The following is a 9,844-nucleotide window of genomic DNA, read 5'->3' on the forward strand; positions in this document are numbered from 1 at the left end:
GTTCTACTCTGTCCTATAGGGTCACCATGAGTCAAAATCAAAGGTAACGGGCAGAGTACATGATGAAGCTGACCCAGCACCTCTTCCCCATCCAGAGTACTTCCACAGGCCTTTTCACATACCACTGCCTTGGCCTCCTCTGCACCTGGCACCAACTACTGCCTAGGAAGCACTTAACTACTTACTGACTCAATCACTGTTATCCGAGAAATAAACACTCTACGTAGTTTAGTGACCAAGACTCCAGAATGCTCAGGCTAAAAAACATCCTACCTGGAGAGCTGCTTAACATCCGTGAAACCCAATTCTTTGTCTCCATATTAGTTTTTTCCTGTTGTTTCAAGAAGTTCTGCAGTTCCGGAAGAGGCTGCTGGGGCCAGCTGTATAAAATCTATTAATTCTTAACAATTTATAAGGCTTTCTTACAGAGCTGGGCTATAAAAAAATGCTTCAAGGCCATTTAAATTTCAAATCCAAGTTTCCTTATAATGCACATAGTGAAAGGGGGAAAAACTTGAGAGGCCATATGTGCCAGAAAGATCACAAGAGATATGCACTTACTGCTGTACCCAAGCAGCTTTAAACAAACATGGATTTTTTTTTTTTTTTAAACACAGAAGTGTCTGCTTCATTACAATACAGCTTATGCCAATTTAATGTACTACAGTCAAGGCAGCGAGCTGGCAGAAAGGGTTTTTTTCTATATTGCCTTGTTAACTCACAAAAACGCATACACAAAAAAAGCCATGGATCTTATCTAACTAGAGTAATGTTTTATTCCACTTAACACTTCAGACTGCATTGTACCACTTCAACCCCCAAATGCACACACACACACTACATACAATAATAAAACAGCCCAGAGTCAGGTGGGAGACCAAGAAATCCAAACACAAAGACACAATTTCAACAACTCTTGAAGCTAGTCTTGGGGCTTCCCCAATTTCTGTTGTTGTTGTGCAGTCGAGTCAATTCTGACTCATAGTGACCCTACAGCACAGAGAAGAACTGTCCCATAGGGTTTCCGAGGCTGTAACCTTTATGGGTGCAGATGGCCAGGCCTTTTCTCCCACAGCAAGGCTGGTAGGTTCAAACTGCCAACCTTTTGCTTAGCAGCCAAGCGCTTAACCCTTGCGACACCAGATCTCCTCCAGTTTCCTACTTACCATAAAGAGGTTTAACATATCCCTTCACTATTTCAGAGCTCCTGGGTTGCCATTCTTCAGTGATGGCCTCCAGGCACTCAGCATGTCAAACATGGAAGGTGAAGTCAAGTTACTACTAATACCAGTCAAAAAAAAAAAAAATTGCAGTTTTCTAAGTATGTGTTAAATGTGGCCAGTTAATCACATTGTGAGAACAAGGGCACTGTACTCCATTTTCAAGTTATCTTTACTGCTGGGCTGTTACGTGGACTTTCAGAAGCACCCGGAACCCTGTTCTCTGATGGGTAGTGCAAAATGTGCATATCTGGCTTGGCCTTGAACACTGGGGGATACAGGCTAACAGTGGGCACTACAGGGAGATAGGGGTGGGTGGGGGAGGGCTCCTGAAACAGGGTGAGATTCTGTGAGCTTCTTGTACTCACAATAGGGCTGAAGAAACCAAGCAGGGAGAGTCACTGGTTTCTTCAGTCAATTAAGTCACATTCATTTTGACAACGGCCCAAGAGCCAAATCCTCTCCCTCAGAGTTACACACCAACTTAACCTGTGGATACAAGGCAGGCATTGTGGAAGAAACTCAACATAGAGTGTCGCTGTTTGCTCTATGTACACACACTAAAGTTACTTATAAAATTAGGGACCTTTGTTTTTGGTAAAAGAAGCCCTAGCGGTGCAGTGGTTATGCACTCGGCTGCCAACCTAAAGGTTGGCTTTCAAACCTTCCAGCCACTCTGTAGAAGAAAGATGTGGCAGTCTGCTTTCATAAAGATTACAGCCTTGGGGACCCTATGGGGGCAGTTCTACTCTGTCCTATAGGGTCGCTATGAGTCAGAATTGACTCAACGCCAATAGGTTTTGGCAACAATTTAGAGGCCCTGAGGCAGTAAAAAAACAAATAACTTTGATATTATGGGACCCCCCCCCCAACCACCAGAACAATTATATACAAGTCTACTTTCTAAAACTCCTTACAGAGAATATTAAAAAAACAAACAAATCAGTTGCTGTTGAGTTGATTCCAATTCATAGCGACCCTAAAGGACAGAGCAGGACTGCCCCATAGGGTTTCCAAGGAACGCCTGATGGATTCGAACTGCAGACCTTTGGGTTAACAGCTACAGGTCTTTAACCACTACGCCACCAGGATTTAATACATACTCTAAAACTTAAGTTTAGATACAAAAGTAAAATAAGCTTGACTCCAAACCAGGAACAAGAGTATCAAAGGAGAGAACCACTGCCATCCAGCTCAGCAGGCTTCAGAAAAGTTAGCGTTCTCTGACTACCTCTTACCCTCACAATTGAAGAGTCTAATGTCTCTGGCCTCACTCTGTCAGTAATACCGCTGGGGATTTACGACAGCACAATTCTTAGTAAGCACTTACACCACCTTCAGGGCTGCCTGGCTTGCTTCCTTGCCAAGTTACTCACGTTAAAAGGTTAGCATAGGCAACAACAGCCACCCTCCCCAGAAGGCACCTGGGCTAAGCCAGGAGGCTACTTTATAAGGATATAATAATCATAACTTTATTTCGTGGGTGCTTCAGACTCCTAATCTACTACCAAATACCGAATAACCAAGATGTCACAATACAAATGACTGCATACAGAACTAGCCTTCATTAAAACTTTATCATAAGGAAAAACCAAAAAACAAACAAACAAACAAACAAACCCATTGTGGTTGAGTCGATTCCAATTCACAGCGACCCTATAGGACAGAGTAGAACTGCCCCACAGTTTCCAAGGAGCGCCTGGTGGCTTCGAACTGCTGATCTTTTGGTTAGCAGCTGTAGCATTTAACCACTACACCACCAGGGCTTCTGTTTATCAGAGTACTTATTATATGCACTTCGTAGTTGCATGTTACACCTCTATGAAACACACACAAAGTTAAAAAGGAAGCAGATTCCAATTTAAAACAAGGAAGGTTCTACACAGAAGCCGGGGGGGGGGAGGGGCGGGGGGAGCTGAGGTCACCCCTCCTGCGGGGTCCAACCCTAACAGTCAGTTCCACTGAGGATGCGTCCACACGGGTTGTCAAAAGAAACTCTCCAGGCATTTATCCAGAAGTCCTCCGTTACTCAGCGGTAGCACAGTTTCGTTTTCTCACTTGCCAGGGTTCTGTGTTTAGGTGTACAGGGTACCAACCTGCACGCGACAGGTTCCTCGCCCTCCTCTGACTCCCCTCCCACCCCACTCCCTCCTCTGCCTGCAGACTGCGACACCTCCCGGGCCGCCGCGCCTAAGCCACCAGCGGGCACCGCTATCCGAGTCAACTTACTCGTCATGGCTTTTAGCCTAAAAGGTAAGCAAGTTTCATCCCTAAAAGGGGAGGAACGAGGTTTCACAGACACCGTATTCCCGAGAAGTTTCCGAGAGACGCACAGTGCACGGGCACCCGCTTGGGTCACTTTGCTGTTTACGGCGTCCACAGTCGACTGTGAGTCCAAGAAAAGTTAGGGCTTTCCACCAACCCCTTCAAAACCCAGGCCTTGGCACCGAGCCTAAGAAGAGCACCTCCCCCTTCCCGGGTCTGATACAAGTAGCGGTCCTGTGGGAACCCCCTGACTGCTGCGTCTCCAACTGCGCCTCCTGAAACCGCCGGACTCGAATCCGCGCTCTCTCCGCGGGCGGGAGGGGGCGTGCGCGCCCGCGGGAGCGCAGGGGCAGGCCCGAGGGACGGCAAGCCAAGGACAACGTGGTGGGGGCGCCGTCTGGCCCCGGTAAGGAGATCAAGGGCCCCATCATGCACTCTTCGGCCGCCCCCCCTGAGCCCGGCCAGCGCGCAGCCCGAGAAACGCACGCAGCAGGAACTCGCTGAAGTTTGCCAAGCGCCAGCAGAAGTCTCTGGAAAGTTGTAGCTCTGTCTCGGAGCGTCTCGCCTGGCCCACCCGGGCGGGGTGCGTATAGGGAGGGAGTCGCCGCGAGAGACGGAGGGGAACCGAGCACCGGGTCCGGGCACCTGTCTGCACCTCTCCTCCGGCCCCAGCGCCCCCAAAAGTGTTGGCAAATACTAGAGCGCAGCTCGGCGGGTACAGACCCCCGAGGGCAGAGTGCGTGGCTCACTGGGGGCGCCGCATCCTGGCACCTGTAGAGGAGGGAGCCGTGGACTCACCTGGGCGGCGGAAGAGGAGGCGACAGAGGCAGGACCTTGGCGTGGGCAGCCCCCCGGCAGGAGCGGCGCGGTCACTACAGCCCCAGGGCAGCGGCACTGAGTGAGCGGTCCTGCCGCCGCCCCCTCCGTTCTTATACGGCCTGACCACGCCCCTGCCCCCGCCCCTAAGCCTGCCCTCCCGGGACAGCCGGGGGAGCGAGGCGGGGCCAACCCCGACCGGCTCCTTCCGCAGGGCGCAGACGGGCGAAGGCGGGGCGAACGGTGCCCTCTGATTGGCTCCTCTGGTGAATGGTTGCCGAGAGACGAGTAAATCTTCAGCGGCTAAAAGGGCCAGGGGGCGGGGTGTATAACGAGGTAGCACTGCGCAGGCGCAATAGAGGGGGCTGTGTAGCCCTTCCCCTAACCTGGGGTTGCCAGGGCGCGCTTTTTTTAATCTTTTCACTACGCTCTTTTCTGTCTTTCCTATCGTACAACTTTTCCCCTAAACTTTTCTTCATCTTTCCCGCACCCTTGCACGCCTGTTTTTCTTCTCTTTCTCCGGGGCTTTTCACGCTGTTCCTCCCTACCTCCAGGAATGGGGAGTGAAACCCCCACGCCTACCTCCAGCGTGTGCCTTTGCAGTCGGAAAAGACCTCTGGTTTCTGGGCTCGGGAAACTTTTCTGGTTCCTCAAGCAAAGGCTGGTGCACTTTGTTCTCTCCGCAAATACCACCTGTATGCAGTTAGTGACGCTAAGTGCCTCGGGGAGTTCATTGCCCATCTCCGCAACCACGACTGCTTCAGTCCTACTCCGAATGTGTCAAAAGGCTCAGTCGTGTAAGTTATGTAACAAGCAGGCGGGAATTGGACACCATCCATTCATTTCATAGCCCAGATTCTGAATTCAGACTAACCTGGATCCCGATCTCCATTCACCTCTTAACTATCTGTAAAACCAAAAAAAAAAAAAGTTGCCGTCGACTGGATTCCGATTTATAGTGACCCTATACGACTTTTTTTTTTATATATATATACGACAGAGTAGCAGTGCCCCAAAGGGTTTCCAAGGAGCGTCTCGTGAATTCAAATCGCCAACCTTTTGGTTAGCAGCCAAGCTCTTAACCACTGCGCCATCAGGGCACCAGCTATCCATAAGGCAAATAATTTAGCCCTCCAGAAACCTTCATCTCCTCTCTGTAGAATGGTACTAAAATGGAATACTGATGTAGGGCTATATAAGGATTAAATAAGGAAATGCATGGAAAGCTATTCATTAGTGCAGTGCTTGAAGTAAAGTGTGTGTCAAATGTTATACCAAATAATAGCTATTGTTATTTATCAATAAACATTACTGAGCTTCTACTTTGTGCCAGCCTCTACTGGGTGCTGGGGAAAAAGTTACTTCCCAAATGAAGTATTTGCTTACCCCTCCCTCTTTCCTTCCCTGCCTGCATTAAGTGTGGTTCTCAGTGTCTGTCAGGCTATAAACAATTCTCAAATATATGCCTGCCCCAGGAGGTTCTCCCGGAACATTAATGGAAAGCCACAGTGACCCTATTGTTTGTCCTGAAATCAGGATATATAGTCTGCTAATTACTTTTTACTTTTTGTTTTCAAAGTATAGCATTTAGGAAAGTGCATAAATCTTAAGTTTACAGAACGAAGAATTTTTAAATATAATTCGCACCCAGATAAAGATATAGAATATTCCCAGTTCCCTCATACCCCCTCCCATTCGGTATCCCACAAGGGCAACCACTGATCTGACCTCTATTGTCATAGATTAATTTTACCAGTGTTTGGACTTGTTATAGATGAAATAGCACAGTGTGTGTTCTTTTGTGTCTGCTTTCTCTCAGCCATATGTCTATGAAATTCATCTATGTTGTTGTGTGTAACAGTGGTTTATTCTTTTTCACTGCCATGTATTATTTCCTAATATAAATATTTGACAATTTATGTAGTGATTCTACTGTTGGTAGATATTTGGGCTTTTTCAAGTTTTTGCCTATCGTGAATGAAGATACAAACATTCTTATACGTGTCCTTTGGTGGACATAGCATTCATTTATGTTGGATATATACCCAGGATTACAATTGCTGGATCATAGGGTATATACTCTCTATGACCCCTGGTGGTGTTGTGGTTAAGAGCTCGGCTGCCAATCAAAAGGTCAGCAGTTCAGATCTATCATCCTTGGAAACCCTGTGGGGCATTTCTACTGTGTTCTATAGGGTCGCTGTGAGCCGGAATCAACTCGACAGCAATGGGTTTGGTTTTTGGTTTAGAGTATATTCACGTTTAGGTTTAAGTATACTGCCGAACAGTTTCCAAGATAGTATACCAATTTATCTTCCAACCAGTGATACGCGATTTCTGGTTGATCTGCATTTATGCCAGTATCGGTATGGTCAGCCTTCTAATTTTAAAAAGTGAAAAGTGTGTGTGTCATTGTGATTTAAATTTGCATTTCTCTGAAGACTAATGATGTTGAGCACCTTTTCATATGGTTATTGGCCATTTTGGTATTCCTTTTTTGAGAGGTGCTTGCTCAAGTCATTTGCCCATTTTGGAGGGTTATCTGTCTTAATCTGTGGGAGATCCTTTTATATTCTGGATATGAGTCCTTTGTCAAATATATGTATTACAATTACAAATACCTTCTTCCCCTAATCTATGGTTTACTTTTCATTCAGCTCATGCCGCCTTTATGCTGAACAGAAATCCTTAATTTTAAACAAGTTCAATTTATTAATCTTTTATAATTAGTGCTTTTTGTGTCCATTTAAGAAAATTTTGCCTATCCTAAGGCCATACATGGAAACCCTGGTGGCTTAGTGGTGAAGTGCTACGGCTGCTAACTAAAGGGTCGGCAGTTTGAATCCGCCAGGCGCTCCTTGGAAACACTATGGGACAGTTCTACTCTGTCCTATAGGGTCACTATGAGTCGGAATTGACTTGAGGGCACTGGGTTTGGTTTGGGTTTTAAGGCCATACATACGTTCTCCTACACTGCCTCCTAGGAGCTTGATTGTTTTAACTTTCACATTTAGGTCTATGGTTCATCTCAAATTAATTTTTGTACAGTTTGGAGTCAAGGTTTATTTTTTCCCATCTGGACATCCAATTAATTCAGCATTATTGGCAAGTACTTTTGTTAAAGGAGTGAATAAATATTTGTTGAATGAAAAGTTTAGTTAAGAGAACAAAGTGACTGGTTACTTAAAATCCAGATGGTCCAGAAAAATCCCAGGCATATGATGATAATAAAATAAATGCATTACATTGTCACATTACTTTGGCCCTCTGACCACGTCTACTTTTTCAGTACCTCATGCACGGATGCCATTAGCCCTGTGGCCTCAGGGGAGAACACAGGATAGAGATTCGTACCTAGAATTACCTTTGATCTAGCATGGTGTGGTCCCACCTTCACTTAGGTGAAATTTTGTTCCACTTCCTGTTAGGTAATTCTCTGGTAGGGAGGAGAGGTGTGGGCAAGAATCAAAAAAATTATTTACTCATATATTTATATATTTTTTCCTTAGGCCTGTTTTTTTATTATTGGGGCATTACTTTTTTAGAGTTTTGTTTCAGTCATTTTTTTAATAAAAAACACAGTATTCTTCCCAGGGGTTTGAACCAGAACGAGCCCCTACTAATCTGTTTGGACCCCTCCTGAGAATTTGCATTTCCACCCCAGATATACTGAATCAGAATCTACAGTTTAACAAGCTCCCCAGGTGATTCTTATGTATAATAAAATTTGAGAACCGCTGCTCTACTAGAGTTCTCAGAATTGGTTCCTAACCAGCAAGCATTAGCATCGCCTGGGAGCTTATTCGAAATGCAAATTCTCAGCAGGGGTTTGAACCCAAATGAACTGGAACAAACTGGTTCAAAGCCCTGGTTCTTTCTACCTCCATAAAACTGTTGCATCTTGGAGCTGGAAGTAGTCTCAGGAAGTCATCAGATCCTGCCCGTTGGACATGGAGCCAGATATTAAAACTGTCCGTTCCAAGATTATGCCTCTTTCTTGCCAAATTCCAGCCTCTGTTGGAACACATCCAATCAAAAAATTTTAAGACCTTCTTTGCATTCTGAGTGAGTCACTGATTTAGACCTAGGAGAGCTGAGGAAGGGGAGACCAGAAGTAGGAAATATTTTTAAAAGTGCAGGCATGCCCCACTTCAGCAATGACCCTAAAAAAGTTCTATGTCTCAATAGAATCTTACTTTAGATACACCAGGAAAACAAAGAAAATGTACCATTAATCCTTTTGGAAGGCAAGAAAAACCTTTTGTATAGTGTCTGACTATCCCCTGATTTATCAGTTTAAGCCTTGAGTTTTTGTTTTGTTTTATATCAAGGTAGATCACAATTATATAATGCCTTCCTCTAAATGTCTTATTTTTCTTTTTTCCCAAAGTAACAAATGCACTTTTAATTGATCTACAAATAAAAACTACACAGCGCAAGTCAGTAACCATTTCTGCTCATAACCTGTGAAAGCCATATTTCAGACAGTCCAAGGAACTGGGTTAACTGGTGAGTGAACTTCACCTGAAGTATTAGAAAAAACAAGGTGCTACGTCTGTTTGGGTCAAACATTTGGCTGAAATCTACATCCAGTCTCTTATATTCTGTATTTTTTCTTTAGCTCTTCTACTTGGTCTATATAATCTTTTGCAGCATCTTCCTTGGTGGTCCCTTTCAGCTCATTCCAGGCATCCCACCAGGCCTTGCCTTTGAAATCCAACATCCCAGACTGCTCTGTGTGTATGACGCCCACAGTGGCTTATTTGTAGCGGCTGTAGATGAACAACATCTCACCATCGGCTGGTTTGGTCTTAAGGTGTTTAACATCTTTGGCGGCTCTGTCAGACTCAGCCTGAGATGTGCCGTCAGGGTGGCAAGGATTCCACAGAGCCCACAGAAGCAACGAGAAGGAAGATACAGCTTAAGATAGGACCATCTTATCTCTTAAAATGATTCAAGTTTTTATTGAAAAGTGACATAAATAAAGAGAACTGCACAAACCACAAGCACCAAGCTCAGTGACTTCACAGACTGAACAAACCTGTGTCATCCCACACAGATCAAAAAAGAGAACCTGGCAGTCCTCCTCCCACCCCCCACAAGAAGCCTCCCTCTTCCCCATTCCAGTCACTACCCCGTCAGAAGTAACTACTATCCTGACTGCTAGCACCACAGATAAGTTTTGCCTCCTTTTGTAATGTATATAAAGAAGTCCTACGGTGTGAACTATTTTGTGCTGGATTTCTTCTGCTCAACATTATGCCTATGAACATAAGCATGAAGGTATTGTTCATTCTCATCGCTGAATAGTATTTCAATGAATCAGTAAAACAATTTATCCATTCAATTATGAAGGGACATGTGGATTGGTTCCAGTTGGAGGCTATTATGAATACTGTTGCTATGAACATTCTTGAACATATCTTTTGAGTATCTCCCCAGGAATGGAATTGCTGCTTCCTAGGGTATGAGAGGAGCCCTGGTAGCTAAATGGTTAAGAGCTCGGCTGCTAAACAAAAGGTCGGCAGTTCAAATCTACCAGC

The 9,844-nt window shown here is 45.2% G+C and overlaps 1 protein-coding gene and 1 pseudogene across 1 annotated transcript in view; both read right to left on the minus strand.

Annotated features, from left to right (window-relative positions):
- The window catches only part of TENT5C (terminal nucleotidyltransferase 5C), a 28,566-nt gene extending 24,167 nt beyond the window's left edge, over positions 1–4,399 (minus strand). The window contains exon 1 of the mRNA XM_003409616.4: positions 4,284–4,399. The gene's annotated coding sequence lies outside the window, so the exon portion shown is untranslated. The remainder of the gene's footprint in view (positions 1–4,283) is intronic.
- Positions 4,400–8,378: 3,979 nt separating this feature from the next.
- Positions 8,379–9,426, minus strand: LOC100657349 (acyl-CoA-binding protein-like; annotated as a pseudogene).
- Positions 9,427–9,844: the final 418 nt, after the last annotated feature.

This window comes from Loxodonta africana, chromosome 3 (assembly GCF_030014295.1).
Source record: "Loxodonta africana isolate mLoxAfr1 chromosome 3, mLoxAfr1.hap2, whole genome shotgun sequence".
Classification (NCBI taxonomy): domain Eukaryota; kingdom Metazoa; phylum Chordata; class Mammalia; order Proboscidea; family Elephantidae; genus Loxodonta; species Loxodonta africana.